Genomic DNA, 23,958 nt, shown 5'->3' on the forward strand with positions numbered 1-23,958 from the left:
AGAGTTCAAGGCACATGACCAACAAAAACAAAAGTGTCTAAAGCAAAAACAGCCGGCATGTGCCTCACCTTTTAGAGGACCTACCTTTAAGTGCATGAAGCCCTTAATTTAACTGCTAGTATAGAAAGGAAGAAAGGATATGAAGAAAAGAAGTAAGGGAGGAATTATGATATAATCAAATACTGGAATGATAAGTACTAAATAAAGGGATTACAGGTATTTTATATGAAAAGATACTGATTGTTTACTAAAAGGAAAATTATAAAATGTGGAATTCAGGCTGAAATACATGTACAACTTTTGTTTTTCTGTAAAATGATACTAATGTGCCCCTTTAGTTTTAAAGTAGTAAATGAGTTTAAAACAATATGAGTGGTTAGAAATGAATCATTATTTCTTATCACTTTTTCTGCTATATTCACCACTTACAAAATCGAAATAATGTTGATCATTTTAATTATTAATTCATTAATTTAATCTTTCATCTTTAGTGTATAGTCTATCGCGCACATCATTTAAATGTTTGAACTATCTTTGTTTGTTTGTTTTTTATCCACCATGGATCTTGGACCCTGGCCTGGGCACTGTCCCTTAGCTCTTTACCTTAAGGCTAGCACTCTACCACTTGAGCAACAATGTCACTTCTGGCTTTTTCTGCTTATGTGGTATTGAGGAATTGAACCCAAAGTTTCAACATGCAAGGCAAGCACTCTAGCACTGAGCCAAATTCCCAGCCTTGATTTCTATTTTTCCTTCAGACATGGGACTTGAACACAGGCCATGAGTATTGTCCCAGAATTCTTTTGCTCTACCATACCAGTTTAAACCACAGTGCCATTTCTTGTTTTGTAGTGGATAATTGGAAATAGCAGTCTCATGGGAACTTCTCTGCCCAGGCTGTCTTTAAGCCACCATATTCATTTCTCAGCCTCTTGAAAAGGTAGGATTACAGGCATGAGCCAACTGAACCCAGCTGCTCATTTTTTGAAAAATGTTTAGTTCCCTCTCAAGTACGTACAAAGTGAGATGCAAATTAATTTTAAATGAACCACCAATTGAGGATGTTGAGATTACAAGTGATTGCAATTTTTTTTACATTTTTTATATGTGTGGCTTGAACTCAGGGCCTGGCGGCAGTCCCTGTTCTTTTGTGCTCAAGGCTATCACTCTACCATTTTGAGCCAGTGCCCCTTCTGGTTTCTTGCTAACCAGTTTATGAGATAATACTCTCACAGACTTTCTTACCCAGGTTGTCTTTAAACCTCAGTTATCAGATCTCAGCCTCCTGTGGTGCTACGATTACAGGCATGAGCCACTGGCACCAGCTTTTTTAAAAAGGGACAACAATTCATAAGCCATAAGCCTTGACTCATGCCTATAATACTACCTACCGCAGAGGTTAAGATCTGAAGATGATGATTTGAATCTAGAGGTGCAAAAATGTCTCTATGAATCCATTATCTCCCATAAACTGTTCAAGAAAACCAGATGTGAAGCTTTGGCTCAAGTGGTAGAGTGTACTCTTGAGCAAAAAAGAAACTCAGGGATAGCACCTAGATCCTGCGATCAAACTCCATTTCTTATACACACACACACACACACACACACACACACACACACACACACACACACACAAACACAAACACACCACAAAAAGTAAATAGAAAATATGAAGAAATGAATGAAAAATTTGAATATTGTAAGGACATTTGGGTTTAGAGGTATGACTCAGTGGGTAGGACAATAGCTACTGATTGAAACTGTCAGGTACCAAGGACATAAAAATGAATTATCTGCTCTGTATTTTCCTATTCTCATATGTTCTCATTTGGGAACTCTCTTCTTTAAAAAAAATTGTTTTACCTGTGATATAGAGCAGGGTTACCTTTCTGTATATCAGGTAATTAGTACATTTCCTTCCTTTTACATAATCTTATCTGTTCCCCCATTCTCTTCCATACCCTCCCTCCCATCTTGAACCTCGACTTGCATGGTTCACTTTCATCAATGTCCAGTACAGCCAGAGGGCTCTGCTGCTGCAATTTTTCACCCAGTTCCCACTAATTCTGTGCCCTTCCCCCATCTTCCGTGTATATTAGGTGAAGAATACAGACTCATCAGAAAATGAAAAGACAAGTTAAGAAAAGATCCTTTGTTTCCTTATCATTGCAATTCAATTCAGTATATATATATATATATATATATATATATATATATATATATATATATATATAGTATTATATAGAAATGGTGCTTGGGTATTACAACTTGGTTATTTTCTCCAAAGGCTTCCTCTTCTGTTCTTACTGTATATGATGCCTAGAGTCCTGCACAGTATGTCAAATCCCATTGTGTTTTAAACCTTTCTTCCACATATCAGGGGAACATGTACCATTTGTCAATTTGATGTTGGCTTAACTTTCTTAACATGATTTATTCTAGTGTCATCCATTTCCCTGCAAATGACATTATTTAATCCTTTCTAATGGCTCTGTAAAATTTCATTGTATATAGATAGCATAATTATTGGTTCCATTCATTTATTGTGGGGCATCTGCGTTGTGTACATTTCTTGTCACTGTGAATTGAGCAGCAAGGAACATGGTTGTGCAAATGTCCTTGCCATTTTCCAGTTTCTCCACTTCCCCACCAACATTTGTTGCCTGAATTCAAGATATTTGGGTAAGATGGTATCTCAGGATTACTTTGATTTATATTTTCTTCATGGCCAGGGATGATGAACCTTTTCTGATATGTTTCTTTGCCATTTTCCCCTCTTCTTCTGAGAAGTCTCTCCTTAGATCCTCTGCCCATTTGGTGGTTGGTTTATTAGTTTTGGGAGGGGTAGTTTCCTGAGATCCATGTATACATTGAAAATTAGCCCTTTGTCTGATGTATTGCAGGTAAAAATCTTTCCCAATTTGTTGGCTGTCTTTTTAGTTTACTGCCTATTTCCCTAGCCTGTGTAGGTTTTTTCCTTTGATGTAGTCCCATTTGTTGTATCTCTTTCCTATCTGTTGTGCCCCTGGGATTCTAATCAGGAAGTTCCTGCCAGTACCTATAAGTTCTTTTTTTTAAATTATTGTATTAATGGTAAAAACATTATTTGCTTTTATAAATACATCGCAAGACAAAACTTTTCAAAAATACTTTCCCCACCAAAAAAAATTTAAAAAATAAAGGAAAGCTTGTAATAGGTAGGCAGACTGTCTTGAGACCTGTTTTTGTTCTTAAGGAGAGCAGTGTAGGGCAGGACAATCGCCACACCCCAAACACTGCCATGGGTTTGGCCTTGGGGATAGAAAAGCCCAGCCTGGACTGAGTGTCCTCTCCGTGTCACAGCCATAGTTACACCTTCTAGTATCTATAACACTATCTAGGATTATCTAGTATGGATCTTGTTATAATGGGGCTATGCTGTATACAATGTTAACCATTGAGAACATATCTCTCTCTCTGCATATATGTGTGAATTATAAAGTATAAGTTGGACTCCAAGTTCAACGAACACAAGTTATTCTCTATGTGTTCCCAGTGTCCCTATGAGGCTCTCTCAACAAGCTGTTCATCTTTCCTGTTTAGATAACATTAAACACCATTGTTTTGTTAGGTCAAGAATAAAGATGAGGGGTGAAAATAAACTTTTGCCTTTAAATAGCTTAGTATCCTCAACCCCAAACTATGAGTTAATTTAGAAAACATTTTGTTGTTATTGTTGTCTCCAGAGTGATTACTCCATTACTGGTGAGGCCTGTGAGGTGTGGGTACATTCCCAGCCTTCCCCATGCCTTGCTGGACCACAGCCAAGGCAACCCTCGGCCTTCCACTGGGCTCCATCCTTGAAAAGCTGCCTGATGGAGGGAGGTCAGAAAGATCTGCATTTACAAGTTTCCCAGAATGTGCTAGAACTTTTTGGTCAGTTTTATAGAACTTTCTTGGTCAGTTAAGATTCCACCTCAATCTCTCTAGTATTTTCCAAGCAGATCAGGTCACTTGCAGAAAATGAAGAAGCTTTGTCGTCCAGGGTTCCAAGCCTTGGAATCAAAGATAGGACCAGGATGGCCAGGGGTCTCGTGTATGGTAGAGATGGCCAGGTGACTGGAGTTTCTGACTTTCCTGTTCTCCATGAGGCCTGAGCAGGGTGGAGGGCAACGAGGAGGTGTCTTCTACAATAGCCACTGAAGTGAGGGGGGCAGAAGGTCAGGTGTTCCAGTGGGCAGATGTGGAGAGGATTCTAGAAGGGGATCAAGTCCGCTGCTTTGGGCAGGAGTATCAGTTATTTTTACAGAAAGAAACAGAGAAATTAATTTTCTTTTCTGACTATTGAAAACTGAAAAGATGCTCAAGTTTACCATTTAAAGGAACAATAGACATTTCAAAAATCTGTCTAAACTTTGGTTTTCTTTAAAAAAACACACACACAAAAAACCAGTTCATCACAAAAAGAAATATAAGTTGAAGCTGTAGCCAGGTGTTTTTCTGTCCGTGGCAGTGTTTTGTGCAAAGTAAAGCGTATTGGAGCTCCAATTTAACTGATGCAGTGGGGTTTACTGGCTCTGCATGCCGAAGCAGTGCATGTCGTGCATGCCCTTGCTGTCCCAGCCTGGGAGGGGCTGACCATACTTGTCCACGCACCAGCAGAAGCCCCGCTTTCTGCCTTTGGAGGGGCAACAATGCTTCTTCTTATAAAGTCCTTTCTTGTCGCAGTTGGGGATGTGCACACCCCTAGGACTCAGCACATTGAGGAACTTCAGGTGATTCAGGGTATCTTCCATCTCTCTAAGGCAGGGACCATACTCTGTCTCCCGTTTGGACTCTGAGGAGAAGTTCTGGGTGTCCGTGCTCTGGGACTCATAGTCGACTTTGTAGCGCTGGCTGTCCTTCACGTGACCTTTCTTGATGGTGTCTAGATATGAATGAATGGAATGATACTTGGAGTCAGACACCCTATGTGTGCTGGGCGGGGCATGGCTCTCCATGCTCCCCGTGCCTCGGTCCTCCTCCGACTCACTAGCATTTCCTGAGGCAGAGGGCACCGGCAGAAGGTTGGTGCTCAGGCGGCCAGGGGACGCTGGCATTGGCGCAGAACCCCCGGCCGTCCAGCAGCGCCTGCAGGAGGCGTGGCTCGGCCCGTGGCAGCTGGCAGCTGAGCCCCAAGTTGCAGCATTCGGTGTAGACATGACATAGCTGGCCCTCGCGCAGTGCTCAGTTCAAGCAGCAGCCACAGCCTGGCTCGCGCACCAGCTCTGCACACGTGGGTGTGGCAGGCGGAGGCATGCACTGGGCCAGGGAGTTCGCATCACAGGGCTCTCAGCGCACTAAGGGGCCGCGTCACCGGCGGCCCATGGAGCAGGGCCAGTGCGGTGAGCAGAGCTGCCCAGAGCGCGGGGTGCGCCCAATGCATGGAGCCTGTTGCAGGGGCCAACTGGAGTAAGCGGTTATCAGGTCGAGGCACGCAGTGCTAGATTGCGGGATCTGGAGTGCAACTGCTAGGCGTGCAGTTGCCCAGCTCGCACCTCAGTACCTATAAGTTCTAATGTCACCCTTATTCTGTCTTATAGTAGTTTGGCTGATTTTAATGTAGTTAATCCATTTTGACTTGATGTTAGTGGAAGCAGAGATCCACTTCTAGTTTTCTGCCTATGGATGTCCAGTTTTCCCAACACCAATAGTTGAAGAAGCTATGATGCGTGTGTAAGTGTGGTGTGTGTGTGTGTGTGTGTGTGTGTGTGTGTGTGTGTGTATGTGTGTGTCAGTGTGTGTGTGTGTGTGTCGGTCGTGGGGCTTGAACTCTGGGCCTTGGAGCTACCCCTCAGCATTTCATCTTCAGGCTAGTTCTTGAACCACAGTTCCACTTCCCATTTTCTTGTGGTTTATTGGAGCTAAGAGTCTCACTGACTTCCCTGGCCCTGCTGGCTTTCAACAACCATCCTCAGATCTCAGCCTCTGAGTAGCTAGGATTAAAGGCATGAGCCAAGGGCATCCGGCAAGGCTATGTTTTTTTTTTTTTTTCACATTACATCTTTCGCTCTTTTGCCGAATATCAGATGATTGTAAGTATGTAGTTTTATTTCTGGTTCTTTTCATCTTTTTTAATATGTTTTTTATTGTAAAAATAATGTACAAAGGGGTTACATTTACATAAGGTAGGTAATGAGTTCATTTCCTCTCAAGCATTGTTACCTTCTCCTTTGTTTTTTCCCTACCATCCCTACCCTTCCACCTCCACAACTACTCCTCTCCATCCCCCCTCACACTCCCTGCCTAAATTGTACAGTTCGTTTTTGAACATAGTGTCTTGATCTCATTGTTAAAATGGGTCAAACTGTATCCCTAGTTAAGCATTTGGTTTTTTTCCCTTCACCTCCCAAAGCTAGAGAAATGTATATACAAGATACAGGGCACCAACATCAAAGAAACAAAAAAACCCCACATAACTTAGGTTATAAGATTGGGTGGGAGAATGATGACTGTTGATTTAATTTAATAAGTATTCTATAGTTTTTAATGGTAAGGCTTATTAACTCAAAGGGGGAGCAAAAACATTCAGAATAATGGAATGTGGCTATTACTCATTTGATGTGTCTGGATAGATTATGATTAATAAAAATATATCTATTAATTCCCAGTGGTAGACTGCTATGCTAACTGGGAGGAGACTTTGGTAATACCAGGGATTTGAATACTGGTAATGAAGCAGAATATGAGGGGAGAGCATTTGCTAAGGATGTAACTTCCTAGGCTCATACCAAATACATTGAAGTAGAATGCTAAGTGATGATCGACTGAGCACGAAATTTTATTTGTTGACTTCTTTGATTTCTGAAGTCCAGGGATTTGGACCTAAAGCCTGGGTTTTGTCCCTTAATTTTTTCTCAAGGCTAGTGCTCTAGCAGTTGAACCACAGCTTCATGTCCATAATTTTGGTGGTTAATTGGAGATTAGTCTTTCCAAATTTCCTCTTTGGGCTTGCTTCAAACCTGATCCTCAGATATCAGCCTCCCGAGTAGCTTGCATTCCAGTTGTGAGCCACCAGAGCCTGGCTAGAATCACATTTTAAAAGTATTCTCTAGGTGAATCAGATGTGTCTAGCTACTATTTGAGCACTTTGGTTCCAGTGGGTCATGTCAGATTTAGAATAACAGATTTTTTTTTCTTGTAACCAGCAGCATCCAGTATCTATATAATTTATTCCGATCTTCATGTCTGACTTTTTTTCTTTGTTGTGCCTTTTTTTCTTACTTCACAAGCAAGCACATCAGTGATGTTTTCCTTTTCTGAAGAAAGTTATGTCCTTTCCCATCACTGAGGGATGTACTTGCTGTTCCTACTGCCTGGAGTATCTGCTTCTAGTTAATTGCACGGATGATGGCTGTCAGATTAACTATCTCCTCCTCAGGGATATGTCCTCACATACCCACTTTGAAGTTGTTGCCACCAAACTACCAATGTCATGTCTCTGATTTATAGAAATTATCATTATGATTTCTGGTTTTCTTTTGAGCATGAAATTTATGAGGAGAGAACCACATTCAATTGTTTCTCCAACACCTATAATAGTGCCTGGTCCTTAGTGCTCAGGAGCCTTGTCTGGGGATCAGCCTTCTCCAGCTCAATTTATCCTAGCTTCTGGTCAGGACAGCTCTTGAAGCTGGTGTCTGGTGTGTAGCAGTCATTTCCTCTAGTTCTTTGTGCCTTTCTGTGTTGCTTAGTCCACCTCAGAGAAGGATCAGTGCCTGACACCTATTTGCTGCTATGGAAAGATGGCTATGACATCATACAAGTTATGGGCATTGTTTTGTGAAGCTGTGTGTGGAGACGCATCCTCACACAAGTTCTCAGAGGCAAGTGACACCCATGCCCAGGAATGTATTCCACAACTCAGCATCCAAACTATCACCTACTCTCTGATGCACTCAGTGTATATTCCCATTTCCATTAAAAAAAAAAGAAAAATTCAAGATATGCCTTTGATGATTTGTCATTGAATTACTGAAACAAAGTATATAATTTGGGGGCTGGGAAGGTGGCTCAGTGGTAGAGTGCTTGCCTTGCATGCATGAGGCCCTGGGTTCGATTCCTCAGCACCACATAAGCAAAAAGAAAATAAGCCAGAATTGGCGCTGTGGCTCAAGTGGTAGAGCACTAGCCTTGAGCTGAAGAGCTGAGAGATAGCGCCCAGGCCCATAGTTCAAGCTGACAACCGGAACCCCCCCCCAAAAAAAGTATATAATTTTATGTATTTGTAAGTCTTTGTCCATCTCTCTTTAGCCCTTGGCATAATTCTATTTGTTTGCAGGTTGGGAAGGGAAATAAGGTTTAATTCATGATAGTGAAAAACATTTTGGGAGGGAATGCCAACTTTCCATCTGATGTTCTACAGATGCCCATCTTGGCACAGGAACTGAGTAGACTGTCCTAACATAATAAGCTTGTCCTGATTTCTACTGACTTTCCTCTGGGGTCACTGAGTGTGATCCTACTACATATGTGTTGCTTGGCTACACTCGAGGGACCAGGTCTCCTCTGAAAATCTAATGGCATGGGGGTAAGAGAAACTAAAACTCAGAACCCAGCTTCCCACATAACTAGGATTACAGGCCTGAGTCTCATATACTAACTCATAACTGCCTTTTTATACATTGTGTAGCTTGTTTCATTATATTCACCTCATAGGCAGATATACAAATATATGTTTACATTTATTCATCTATTTATAATCAATGTTATATCTAGAAACACAAAAATATATATTCATATAATTATAATCAAAGTTTTATTACCACGTTCCCCAATAATGTTTTACACTAATATTATGTGAAAAAAATACTTAAGATTAAAAATGTTAAAAGCCCTTGTAGTATGAAAAATCATATTCGATCTTATATATCATATATTATACTATATAAAATGTAATGAATATAACATGTATTTCCATATAACTGATTTAATTGCTTCCTGATTTTGTGTTTGTCCATCTATATAAGCCTTCTTTCTTCTATTGATGATGGCTTATAATTTCCAGTGTCGATATTTCCTATGTATTTTGTCAAATATATTCAGCCCTAAGTAGAATTTTTATGTTAATGGAGCTAAATTTTTCTTCAATATTTCCCAAAGCACAGTGAATATATATACATATTTGAACTCACTGTTGGAAGAAAGTCCCACATACCACTATAAGTATTGTAGCGTTTGTCCCAATTGACAGAACAGCTTTCTAAGTCATCTGATCTGGTATGTCCTAGAGCTTTTGTAGCCACCTTATCACCCCATGAAGGCATGGCCTGGCTTCCTCGCAACTCCCTGTGCATTTAACCGTTCCCTTTATGTCCAGTAGGCTCTCTTGTTCAGCCCCCCTGTCACTCTGTGTTTTCCCACACACAGAACACATGTGCATGGTGCTTTATATTGTAGGTTGAAAAAAAAACACATTTAAGATTCATGAATTGTATAACATAACATAAACACTGACATTTTAATAACGTTAGAAAAATAACTAGACTGATCATTTTACAACAACCAGGACCAAAAATAAATATAAAGATTTTCTAAAGAAGGGGGGAAAAGCAATCTCTAAATATGGATTGTCTTCTAATTGCCTTCAGACACAAATTCTGCCTCAGAGTCCTCAAAAGGATCTACTTCCTTATTAAAGGCACTATTTTCTTCCTGAATCTAGGGAGGGACAGATCTTATTTCTCAATGGGAAATTGGATCCCCAGCAGCAGGACAAATTGGTCTGGATATTCTGTGAGGACAGATTCCCTTTCCTCAACTGAATCTAGACTTTGGACCTAACTTATTGGTTTTTCTGAACGTAGACTGGGGTCATTTTCCATTAGCACATATTTATCCTGCACTCCAAGACCAATACTTTTTTAATGGTTTGGATGTGATCTATGTGAATTGTGAACATCAATAGAAGACATTCTGGATCATCTTCTTCCTTGGTGGTATGTGCAGGTTCACATACATCACATGTGGAGTTCAGAACTAGTGGGATGTCTACAGGACTCAAAACCTACTTGGTCCTTTCTATACATTGAAAAAAGCCTCTATGTTCACATGGTTTCTGGAGTCCAGTGTTAGCTTCCAATCTCCATCACTCACCATAGGACACATCTCTGATGGGTTCTTTATCTGGAGTTCAGCAGGAAGTTCTCTACAGTGACACAAACATAAGAATGGAAATAGGTAGAAGAGTCTTAGAGTAGACTCTAGAAGTTAAAGTGTGAATAAACTTCTATGAGGATGTAATAGGGGAAGCTGTAGAACTTGAGTTTGGACTGAACACTGATGAGAAGGTAGAGTGTTTCTAATGAGTGGTTATGTCCAAGTTCTTTTAAAAAGGGCACAGACATTACCCGGCATAGAACATCCATAAAAGGACATTTTGTCAAGCTGGATAGTACAAAGGGCTATTGGCCAAGCAGGGCCATCCCTTGAGATCTAGGTTCCATCCCTACTCACAAGCTCTAAGGCATCTAAACAAGTACTACTTACTCTTTTTCTTGGTCTCATGGGTCATTCGTTGCTCCAGCTGGTCCAGAAGAATATGGAAGCAGAACAGCAAGTTTGAAGAGGGCGTGTTGAGTTTGTCATACTATGTAAGTGTTTTCAGGATGTCAAGTTTCTTGTGCTCATAAAAATCATCAGGGTAGAAGTCCATCCAAATAGTTAAGATGGAACAATCACTGCTGTGGGCAGATTGGTGACAAGGAAAATGAGAGTCTGCCTTCTCCATCCTGAGCCTTCTACCATAGAACCTTTCTGGCAGGACTAGAATGTTGGGAAGTGGGAAGAGACTCCTGGAAGCAGAATGCTCATCACAAACCACTCCTAGACATTTCTAATACAGTCCTCGAAAATTCTCCATGTGATGGACAGAGAAAGTTGTTTCCTCACTGTATCTGACTTGTTACACACAACCCTCCCTGTCATCGAGGGATTGTGATCCATGCTAGCCTGGTCATAAACAGAAAACCCTGTCATAAAAATGGCTAAAGCAGCGCTAAGCGCAGGTGGCTCATGCCTGTAATCTTAGCTGCTCAGGAGGCTGAGATCTGAAGATCCCAGTTAAAAGCCAATTTAGGCAGGAAAGTGTGTGAGACTCCTATCTCAATAAACCACTAGAAAACCAGAAGTGGCACTGTGGCTCAAACAGTAGAGCACTCGCCTTGAGCTGAAGAGTGCAGGAACAGTGTCCAGGCGCAGAGTTCAAGCCACATGACCAACAAAAAAAAAAGTGACTAAAGCGAAAAGAACAGGTGTATGGCTCACTTTGTAGAGCATCTACATAAAATGCATGAAGCCCTGAGTTTAATTGCTAGGATTGAAAGGAGGAAAGGATATGAAGGAATGGAAGGAAGAAAAGAAAGAAGGGAGGGGTTTTGTTATAACCAAATACTGGAAAGATGTGAAGTATTAAATAAAGGTATCACATGTATTTTATAAGAAAAGATACTGATTGTTTACTAAAAGGCAAATTATAAAATGTGGAATTCAGGCTAAAGCACATGTTCAATTTTGTTTTTCAATAAAGTGAAACTTATGTGCTTCTTTATTTTTTTTTTATTTTTTATTTTTATTTTTATTTTTTGTCGGTCGTGGGGCTTGAACTCTGGGCCTGGGCGCTGTCCCTCAGCTCTTCAGCTCAAGGCGAGCGCTCTACCACTTGAGCTACAGCGCCACTTCCGGTTTTCTGGTGGTTTATTGGAGATAGGAGTGTCACGGTCTCTCCGGCCCGGGCTGGCTTTGAACCGCGATCCTCAGATCTCAGCCTCCTGAGTAGCTAGGATTACAGGCGTGAGCCACCAGCACCCGGCGCTTAAGTGCTTCTTTAGTTTAAAATAGTAAATGAGTTTAACAAATGGAAGAGTTGTTAGAAATGAATCATTATTTCTTATCACTTTTTCTGCTACATTCACCACCTACAAAATTGAAACAATGTTGATCATTTTAATTATTAATTTAATCTTTCATCTTTAGTGTATAGTCTATTGTGCACATCATTTAATTGTTTGAACTCTTTTTTTGTTTGTTTTTTGTCCATCATGGGTCCTGAATTCTTGGCTTGGGCCCTGTCCCTTAGCTCTTCACCTCAAGGATATCACACTACCAGTTGTACCACAATGCAACTTCTGGCTTTTCTGCTTATGTGGTACTAAGAAATTGAACCAAAGGCTCATACCTGCATGGCAAGCACTCTACCACTTAGCCACCTTCCCAGCCCTGAAATCTTTTTTTTTTTTCCTTCAGACATGGGGCTTTAAAACAGGGCATGGGTGCTGTCCCAGAGCTTCTTTGCTCAAGGTTAGCACTCTACCATACAAGTTTAAACCACAGTTCCATTTCTTGTTTTTTAGTGGTTAATTGGAAATAGCAGTCTCATGGGAACGTTTCTGCCCAGGGCTGGCTTTAAACCACCATCCTCATTTCTCAGCCTCCTGAGAAGGTAAGATTACATGCCTGAGACACCTGTACCCTTGTGTTCATTTTTTTTTTCTTTTAACTGTTATATAAGTTTAGTTCCCCTACCCAAATATGTACAAACTGAGATACAAATTGGCTATAAATAAACCACTAGTTGAGGATGCTGAGATTACAAATGATGGCAAATTCTTTTTAACTTTTTTTAATATGTGAAGCTTGAACTGAGGGCCTGGTTGAAACCCCTGTTCTCTTGTGCTCAAGGCTATCACTCTACTAGTTTGGCCCCCAATGCCCCTTTTAGGTTCTTGGTAACTGGTTAATGAGATAATAGTCTCACAGACCTTCTTACCCTGGCTGTTATTAATCCTCGATTATCAGATCTCAGCCACCTGAGTTGTTATGATTACAGGCATGAGCCACTGGCACCAGTTTTTTAAAAAGCAACAACAAATTACTTTAGGGGAGGATGGAGGAGAAGAAGCTAGAGGCTAAAAAAGCTGTCACATAGAAAATAGTTGTAGTGTTCCAGTGAAGAGTCCTAGGCCAGAGAATTACCAAGTGTGCCATCACAGTACAGAGATTTTGGCCAGAGAGAGAAAATCTAGGCAAGGAGACAGATCTGAGCTCTTGCCATTAGCTGCAGCTGCGGTGGCGGTGGTAACAGCAGCAGCCTAGCCGCCAAGCGAACAACACAGAGTCTGGGACAATGGTGCCAGACACAGCAGGTGACCGGATTCTACTTAAAACCAGAAAGAACTGACAAGTAGCAAATATCTTCATCCTGCAGATCACAGACCAGAGACAACCAAGGAACCAAGATTTCAGCGTGAGTAGAATCCTGACATACTCACTCCTTCTCAGGGAGCAGAGGAGGGAAGGCCACCCCTCCCGCCCTCACCCCCGGAGATCTCTATATTTGATATTGAAAAGGCCCAGCTGAGAAGCTAGCTCCAACTCAGGCCTTGGAAAAAAAAAACAAAAGTCATTTAGGAGGTCACAGGCACTTGACCTGACTTGCCAGGCTCAGCTCCTCCCTGGGAAAAGTCACCCAGCCCAGGCAGAAAAAGCTCTGCCCCAAGGGGAGTGACTTTCTTCACTGGGTAAACAGAGCCAGAGGCTGCCCCTCTCTACAGCAGCCTAGACAATCAAGTGAAATTCAGTAAGCAGAAACCCTGAGAATGGCTCCAGGCTGGGCTCTGTGAGTGTCTCAGAGCTACCCCTCAGGGAAAAGCTACAATTTGTTGAAAGGCCTCAACTCTATCCAGAACCTAGCCTCATCAGAGCATCTTCAAACTAGAGGAAACAGCCATCTCCCTATTTTGTGAAACTCAAAGCAGATCTCCCTCTAATTGAACTAGCCTGGGAGGAGGATCACAAAATCCTGGGTAAAGCAGAGCATTTTTCTGCCTGCTCAAACAAATTGACTTAAGAAACCAATCAAGCCACAGACAAACCAAACACCACAAGCAGACTAGAGACTCCACCAAGAGACTGGTTATATACACAGGGAGATACAGGATCTTCCCATCTACTTTCCCCCAAAAAGAGAACTCTTTTTTGTACTTTTTTTAATTTTTAGTTTTTAAAAAATATTGTTTTCTATTAATCTTTTTTTCTCCCCTCCTAATTTTTAATTTAGGTGTGTGTGTGTGTGTGTGTGTGTGTGTGTGTGTGTGTGTGTGTGTGTGTGTGTGTGTGTGTGTGTGTGCTTTGTTTAAATCTCTACTGACCTTTTGGTCCTTTTTTTCTTTTTCATTCTTTTCATTTTTTCTTCTGTTTCCTTCTTTTTCTGTGACTTATTTGCTGTTCTGCTCATCCTCAGATATATGCTCATCCTCGAATATTAAACCTTACCCACATTGTATACACACTTAATCAAGAATATTATTACTCAATTCAAAATTTCTTATCCTTAAATTCTGTAATAGCAGTATTATCTCTTTAAACCTATATAATTTTTGAGAATTTTTATTTTTTAGTATTTCATATCTCCTTTCTATCACTCGTATCCTTTTCTTCTCTCAATATCACCTTAAACTTAATTTTTAAGATTCATTTATTAAACTTAAATATTTGTTTTTCCCATTTTTCCTTGTCTGTTTTTTCTCTCTCCTACTATTCTGTCCAATCCATTTCGTTCTTTGAGATTAGAACTTGGTTAAATTCACTCTCCTTTTACCTCTCCACCTTCTTCTAATCCTATTTTTCCTCACATTTGTCCCTAAATATAATAATTTCTGGTTTGCCAAATTAGTCCTTGCTGTTGTTAGCCCATTAATCCATAGTTGTTTGATGTTGAATAGATTGTATCTGTTGAACTAGATTATATCTGCATCTTTTTGCCTGTGCAACTGCAGGACTTTGGTGGATGCAAGACTTGAAACATTATTCTAGCAGAAAATTGGTATTACTTTTATATCAAATGGGCAGAACCAGCCAGAAAAACACAAGAAAAATGCAAGTCCTGGTATCTCAACTTCCACTCATGATAACCAGGTGACAGAACAGATAATGTGTATTCCAGAGGAGAGTTCCCCAAAAGCTCTATAAATATTACTGGGAAACATGGTGAATGAACAGATAGAAAACCTGCAAAGGACTCAGTGTGAACATGGTAGGGAGAGAGAGGAGGTAAACCAAAGATCAATACAGTAATCTCATGAGCATGAGGAAGCTACTCAAAGATTGATACAGAATTGCATGATCAGGATGAGAACACTCAAAGAGAATTAAAGGAATTGTGTGAGCAGGCTGAGAACCATCAGAGAAATACAGGAATTGCATGAGCAGGCTGTAAACAGACAAAGAGAATGTCAGGAATTGATTGAGCAGGCTGAGAACAGTCAAAGAGAACTACAGGAATTGCATGAACATGAGGAAGCTAATCAAAGAGTAAAACAGGAATTGCAAGGGAGGGATGAGAATAAACAAAGATTAATAGAGACATTCATGGAATCCATAAACAGACAGCTGAAAGAATTCAGGGAGACCACAAAGGGAATGCTGAATCTAACCCGACAGAAGGAATGGGAGTATAAGGAAACCATAACCAAACAACTAAGTGATTTGAGAATAAGCACTGAACACCAAATTAAGGAAGTAAAGAAGTTCATACAAGATCTAAAACAAAGCTCCAACAAAGAATACGAAGTCATCAAAGCCACACAATTAGAAGGAAAGTGAATAAAAAACAAAGAAGAAAGTCTTTACAGTAGGTTAGACCATGCAGAAATCGAATCTCAGTTAATGAAGACAGCCTAGATATTATAAAGAATGTACACTTATCCAAGACAAATAAAGAAATATGATAGATATATTCAGCAACTGGAAGGCACCATCAGAAGGCCTAATCAGAGAATAATGGGTGTAGAGGAACACCTAGAGTCAAAAGGTAATGGTCTAGGAAATTTGTTTAACAGGAACCTAGCAGAGAAATTCCCAAACATGCAAAAAGATAGGCCTATTCAGATACAAGAAACTTTTAGAACCCCAAATAGACCAGACGAGGGCAGGACATCCCACTGTCACATTATAATATGCATAAGATCAATTCAGACCAAGGAAAAGATCCTTAAAGCTGTCAAGGAGAAAAGATCAATCATCTATGAAGGGAAACCAATTAGAATAACTTCATTTTTTCAGCAGAGAAAATTAAAGCAAGAAGAGCCTGGAATTATGCATGCCATGACCTAAAGACAAAGTGTGATACTGTAAATACCGTAAACAGCTAAATTCTCCTTCATAACCGAAGGTGAAATAAAAACCTTCGATAGCAAAGAAAAACATAAAAAATATATCTCCACCAAACAGATTCTACAAAAGATACTTTAAGATGTCCTACACAGACAGAACCAACAAGACCACAATAAAGGCAAAGAAAGGCATCCAAACTGAGAATCCAAAAACCAAAGGAAGAACCAAGTTGCCACAGCCCCCAAAAAGGTGGATAAAATGGCAGAAACTACCAAACACTTCTCAGTCCTTTCTCTCAACATTAACGGTCTTAACTCTCCAATTAAGCAACATAGACTGTCTGGTTGGATTAAAAAGAAACATTCTTTTATCTGCTGCCTACAGGAATCACACCTTGCCCATAAAAACAAACACACTTTGAAAGTGAAACTCTGGAACAAAATGTACCAAGAAAATGGCCCCCATAAACAGACGGGAGTTGCAGTCATAATATCAGATAAAATAGACTTCAAATTAAAATTCGTGAGAATAGATAAAGAAGGTCATTACATAGGAATTAAGGGATCTTTCTTTCAGGAGGTTATTGCAATAATAAATTCTATTCGCCAAACAATGGATCACCGAAATTTATCCAACAAACACTAGTTTCCCCAAAGTCTCAAATTGATCCAAAGACAAGAATTGTTGGGGACTTTAACAGACCACTATCCACACTATGTAGATCAACTCGACAAAAACTCAACAGAGAAACAGCAGATCTAAAGAACTGCCTAGATCAACTATATCTAACAGACAATTACTGAATATTTCACCCAGCAGCATCAGAATACACTTTATTCTCACCACTAAATGGAACATTTTATTGTGAAAATACTGTACATAGGTGTTACAATTACATGGGCAAGACAATGAGTACATTTCCCATAAAGCATTGTAGCCTCCTCCTTTGTTTCCCCTTCCCATCCCATCCTCCCTCCGTCCCACCACCCAACCCTCCTCCCCCTACCAAAGTTTTAAAGTTCATTTTTGACATAATGACTTGTACGTCTCCTTGCAATGGGTTCACCTGTATGCCTATTTAAACCATTTGTTTTTTTTCCCATCCCCTCCACAAATGATAGCAACATAAAATACTGTGAAAGCAGGGGGTATACAGTGGGGGAGGCACATACAAAGCAACAAAGAAATAATCTTATAAATTTGTTATAAACAATTGCATGAAAGAAAAAAAAACATTTGAATAAATATCTTAGGGTTCATTTCCCTACCATCAACTTATCTGACCTTTTCTGCTTGACTCAGACATATACTAGATATTACAAATAGGGGAAACCATGGGACCTATGTTTATTTGGGCCTGGCTTACTTCACTTAATACAATTTTTCCCAAGTCTTTCCATTTCCTAACAAATGGGACAATGTCAATCTTTCTGACGGAGGCATTGAATTACATTGTGTATATATACGACATTTTCTTGATCCATTCATCTGCTGAGGGGCATCTGGGTTGGTTCCATATCTTAGCTATGGTAAATAAGGCGGCAATAAACATAGTTGTGCTGGTAACTTTCTTGTAGTTTTGTTTGTGAACATTTGGTTAAATGCCCCAACGTGGGATTGCTGGGTCATAGGGCAGCTGTATGTGGAGTCTTCTTAGGAAACTCCATACTACTTTCCAAAGTGTTTGTACAAGTTTATACTCCCACCAACAATGCAGTAAGGTTCCCATCTGTCCACATGCCCTCCAGCATCTGTTGTTATTAGAGTTCTTGATTCTAGCCATTCTAACTGGGGTGAGGTGATATCTCAATGCTGTTTTGATTTGCATTTCTTTTATGGCTAGAGAGGTTGAGCATTTCTTCATGTGTCTATTGGCCATCCTTCTTTCCTCTTGAGAGAAGTTTCTCTTTAAGTCTTTATCTCATTTTTACTGGGCAGTTTTTTCTTTGAAGGTTTGTTGTTGGGGGGTTTAATTTTTTGAGTTGCAGGTATATTTTAGATATGAGACCCTTGTCCATTGTATGGCTAGTGAAGACTTTCTCCCAATCCGTGGGGTTTCTATTGATCTTGCTAGCTATGTCCTTTGCCATGCAGAATCTCTGCAACTTCATGCAATCCCATTTGTCCAACCCTTCTTAGATTTGTTGTGTTTCTGGGTTTCTATTAAGAAAATTTCGGCCTGTGTCTTTGGATATATGTGGGATTTGAGGGAATTTAGTGTTTCTTGGGTAATTTAGGTGCTCCGTTGTTTGGCTAATAGATATTTAGAATTGTAATATCCTCCTGAAGGAGAGATCCCTTAATTACACTATGTGGCGACTTTCTTTATCTTTTCTCACTAATTTTAATTTGAATTCTATTTTATCTGATATTATGATTGCAACTCCTGCCTGGCTATGGGGGCCATTTGCTTGGTAGATTTTTTTTTCTACCTTTCAGATTGAAAATGTGTTTGTTTTTACGGGAAAGTGTGACTCCTGAAAGGAGCAGATAGAAGGATGTTGCTTTTTAATCCAAGTAGACAGTCTATGTCTTTTAATTGGAGAGTTAAGTCCGTTAATGTGGAGAGATTGGACTGAGGTATTTGGGAGTTGCTGCCATTTTTTCCTCTTTCTTGGGGGCTGCGGCAACTTGGTTCTTCCTGTGGTTCTTAGATTCTCATTTTGGGTGCGGTTGCTTGGCATTTATTGTGATCTAGTTGGCTATGAAGAAGAGTTTATCTGGGTACAGTATTCTTGGTGGATAGTTGTTTGTCGTTAGGGCGTGGCATACATCATTCCAGGCTCTCCGGAATTAATCGTCTCTGCTGAGAAATTTGAGGTGATTCTAATTGGTGATTGAGCTTTTCTCCTTGACAGCTTTAAGCAACTTTTCCTTGGTCTGACTTGATCCTGTATGGATTAAAATGTGACGGTGGCATGTCCTATCCTAGTCTAGTCTATTTGGTGTTCTAAAAGCTTCTTGTATCTGAATAGACCTATGTTTTTGCGTTATTTGGCTCTACAAACACTAATAGCAAACATGATAAATGAGAAGTTTGACAATGTACAAAGGACTCTGAATGAGCGTGATAGGGAGAGAGAGGAGGCATCTCAGAAGTTTATACAGAAATATCACAAGCGTGAGGAAGCTACTCAAAAACTGATACAGGATTTGTGTGAACAACTTGAGAATACTGAAAGAAAAAGGGAGGAATGGCGTGAGCAGGTAGAGAACACTAAAAGAGAACTGCAGGAATCCCACAGATGGGAGGAAGCTAATCAAAGAGTAATTCAGGAATTGAGAGACCAGGTAGAGAATACACAAAGATCACTAAAGGCATTCATGGAATCCATTAACAAAGAGCTGAAGGAAGTCAGGGAGACCACAAAGGGAATACTGAATGGAACCCAACAGAAGGAATGGGAGTCCAAAGAAACCGTAACCAATCAACTAAGTGATTTGAGAACAAACAGTGAACACCAAATTAAGGAAGTAAAGAAATTCATACAAGACCTAAAACAGAGCTTCAACAAAGAACTTGAAGCCATCAAAGCTGACCAATTAGAAGGAAAAGAGATAAAAAACAAAGTAGAGAGTCTTGACAGCAGGTTAGACCATGCAGAAGATCGAATATCAGGGATTGAAGACAGCCTAGATATTATAGAGAAAGAACATACAACCATCCAAGACAAGTCCAAAAAATATGATAGGTCTATCCAACACCTGGAAGACACCATCAGAAGGAACAATCTAAGGATAATGGGTGTAGAGGAGCACCTAGAAACAGAAGTTAATGGTCTAGGAAATTTGTTTAACAGGATCCTAGCAGAGAACTTCCCAAACATACAAAAAGATAGGCCTATTCAGATACAAGAAACTTTTAGAACCCCAAATAGACCAGACCAGAATAGGACATCCCACTGTCACATTATAATCCACACAGGATCAACCCAGACCAAGGAAAAGATCCTTAAAGCTGTCAAGGAGAAAAGGGTAATCACCTATAAAGGGAAACCAATTAGAATTACCTCAGATTTCTCAGCAGAGACAATCAAAGCAAGAAGAGCCTGGAATGATGTATGCCATGGCCTAAAAACAAACAACTATCAACCAAGAATACTGTACCCAGCTAAACTCTCCTTCATAACTGAAGGCCAAATAAAAACCTTCCATAGCAAAGAAAAATTGAAACAATACATCTCCACCAAACCAGCCCTACAAAAGATTCCTAAAGATGTCCTACACATAGAAAACCAAGCAGACCGCAACAAAGGCCAAGAAACTGCACTCAAACTGAGAATCCAAGAAACTTAGGAAGAACCCAGTTTTCGCAGCCCCAAGAAGGTGGATAACATGGCAGGAACTCCCAAATACCTCTCAGTCCTATCTCTTAACGTTAACGGACTGAACTCTACAATTAAGCGACATAGACTGTCTAGTTGGATTAAAAAACAAGACCCTTCTATCTGCTGCCTGCAGGAGTCACATCTTGCCCATAAAAACAAACACATTTTCAATGTTAAAGTCTGGAACAAAATCTACCAAGCAAACGGCCCTCATAAACAGGCGGGAGTTGCAATCCTAATATCACATAAAATAGACTTCAAATTAAAATTCATGAGAAGAGATAAAGAAGGTCGCTACATACTAATTAAAGGATCTCTCCTTCAGGAGATTATTACAATTCTAAATATCTATTCGCCAAACAATTGAGCACCCAAATTTATCAAAGAAACACTACTTTCCCTCAAATCCCATATAGATCCAAAGACATTAATTGTTGGGGATTTTAACACACCACTCTCCCCACTACATAGATCAACTCGGCAAAAACTCAGCAGAGAAACCGCAGATTTAAACAGCTGCACCGATCAACTAGACTTAACAGACATTTACCGAACATTTCACCCAGCAGCATCAGAATACACGTTCTTCTCTGCAGCACATGGAACGTTTTCTAAAATAGACCACATTTTAGGCCACAAAGCAAACTTGTCTAAATTCAGAACCATTGAAGTTATACCTTGCATTCTCTCTGACCACAAGGGAATAAAATTAGAACTCAACACCAAAAGCCACCAAAGAAAGTGTGGTATCACATGGAGGCTGAACAACACACTGCTGAATCATGAGTGGGTCATGGAAGAGATTAGAAAGGAAATTCAAATGTTCATGCTATTCAACAAAAATGAACCAGCTCCTCTGGGACACAGCAAAGGCAGTACTCAGAGGCAAGTTTATAGCTCTGAGCTCCTACAACAACACATTGGAGAGATCTGAAACTAACAATTTAATGACACATCTAAACCTCCTTGAAAATGAGCAGCAAGATAAACCCCAATCCAATAGATGGAAAGAAATAATCAAAATTAAATCAGAATTAAATGAATTAGAATCCAAAAAAACTATAGAAAGAATCAACAAAAAAAAGAGTTGGTTCTTCGAAAAACTTAACAAAATTGACAGACCCTTAGCAAACCTTATCAGAAAAAGGAGAGAACACACCCAAATTAATAAACTCAGAGATGAGAATGGAAACATCACCACGGAAACAGCCAAGATTCAGAACATTATAAGGGAATACTTCTCAAAACTTTATGCTAATAAGTTTGACAACTTGACAGAAATGGACCTTTTCCTAGCAAATATTGACATGCCAAAACTAAACCAAGATGAGTTAAACCAGCTTAACAGGCCCATATCAAGCATTGAAATAGAAACAGCAATAAGAGACCTCCCAGCTAAGAAAAGTCCAGGACCAGATGGTTTTAAAACGGAATTTTACAAAGCCTTCAAAGCAGAGCTCACACCAATACTCCTCCAACGCTTCAATGAAATTGAAAGAGAAAGCTCACTACCGAACACATTCTATGAAGCCATCATAACCCTCATCCCAAAACCAGCCAGGGACTCATCAAAGAAAGAGAACTATAGACCCATTTCTTTGATGAACATTGATGCAAAACTTCTCAACAAAATTTTGGCCAATCGACTTCAACAATTCATCCAAAAAATCATACACCATGATCAAACAGGATTTATTTCAGGGATGCAAAGCTGGTTCAATATACGCAAATCAATTAATATTATTCATCACATCAACAGGAGCAAGAATAAGAACCACATGGTTGTCTCAATAGATGCAGAAAAAGCATTCGACAAGATCCAACACCCCTTCATGATGAAGGTTTTGGAAAAATTAGAAATCCTTGGAACATTCCTCAATACAAACCTACAGCCAGCATTATACTCAATGGTGAAAAACTAAAGCCATTTCCTCTTAACTCAGGAACAAGACAAGCATGCCCACTCTCTCCACTTCTCTTCAATCTAGTATTAGAATGCCTAGCTACAGCAATAAGACAAGATGCAGACATAAAGGGGATCCAAGTAGGGAAAGAAGAAATAAAACTCTCCCTCTTTGCAGATGACATGATCTTGTATTTAAAGAATCCCATAGACTCCACTCCCACATTACTCAAGCTGATTCAAAACTTTGGCAAAGTAGCAGGTTATAAAATTAACCCCCCAAAAATCAATGGATTTTCTATATGCCAACAATGAGAAAAGTGTGGCTGAAATTAGGAAAGCAACTCCATTTGTAATAGCCCCACAAAAAATAAAAAACCTAGGAATTAACTTAACCAAAGAAGTGAAGTACCTCTATGATGACAACTTTAAAATCTCGAAAAAGGAAATCAACACAGAACTTAAAAAATGGCAAAAACTCCCATGCTCCTGGATTGGAAAGATTAACATCGTGAAAATGGCAATACTTCCCAAGGCTATCTACAAATTCAACGCGATACCTATTAAAATTCCAACCTCATTCTTCAAGGAAATAGAAGAGGCAATCCAAAAATTCATATGGAACAATCAAAGACCACAAATAGCAAAAACGCTCCTCAACAGAAAGAACACTGCTTGAGGAATATCAATACCAAATTTCAAACTCTACTATAAAGCCATAGTAATCAAAACAGCTTGGTATTGGCATAAGAACAGACCTCAGTACCAATGGAATAGACTTGAAAACCCAGAAATGAACCTACAGACCTATAGCCATTTAATCTTCGATAAGGAAGCTAAAACAATAGAATGGAAGAAAGACAGCCTCTTCAGTAAATGGTGCTGGCAAAATTGGTTAACTACATGTAGAAAACTAAAGCTAGATCCTTATATATCACCCTGCACCAGAATCAACTCCAAATGGATCAAAGACCTTGAACTCAAAGCAGACACTCTGAAAACATTACAGGATGGAATAGGAGAAACCTTAGGTCTCCTTGGCTCAGGCCGAAATTTTCTGAATAGAGATCCGGAAGCACAACAAATCAAAGAAAGGTTGGACAAATGGGATTGCATACGGTTGCAGAGCTTCTGCAGGGCAAATGACATAGCTAGCAAGATCAATAGAAAGCCCACCGATTGGGGGAAGATCTTTACTAGCCATAAAACGGACAAGGGTCTCATATCTAAAATATACTTGGAACTCAAAAAATTAAACCACCCAACAACAAATCCTCAAAGAAACAACTGCCCAATAAATAAGTGGGAGAAAGACTTAAAGAGAAGCTTCTCTGAAGAGAAAGAAGAATGGCCAATAGACACATGAAGAAATGTTCAACATCCCTAGCCATAAAAGAAATGCAAATCAAAACAACATTGAGATATCACCTCACTCCAGTTAGAACAGCAAAAATCAAGAATTCTAACAACAACAGATGCTGGAGGGGATGTAGACAGAAAGGAACCTTACTTCATTGTTGGTGGGAATGTAAACTTGTTCAACCACTTTGGAAAGCAGTATGGAGGTTCCTCAAAAGACTTCACATACATCTCCCTTAT

General features: G+C 39.8%; 1 pseudogene; it reads right to left on the minus strand.

Moving 5' to 3' along the window:
• Nucleotides 1-4,469: 4,469 nt before the first annotated feature.
• LOC138826576 (insulin-like growth factor-binding protein 3 pseudogene) lies at nt 4,470-5,404 on the minus strand (annotated as a pseudogene).
• Nucleotides 5,405-23,958: the final 18,554 nt, after the last annotated feature.

Source organism: Dipodomys merriami, unplaced genomic scaffold, assembly GCF_024711535.1.
Source record: "Dipodomys merriami isolate MVZ:Mamm:240054 unplaced genomic scaffold, mDipMer1.0.p SCAF_144, whole genome shotgun sequence".
Classification (NCBI taxonomy): Eukaryota; Metazoa; Chordata; class Mammalia; order Rodentia; family Heteromyidae; genus Dipodomys; species Dipodomys merriami.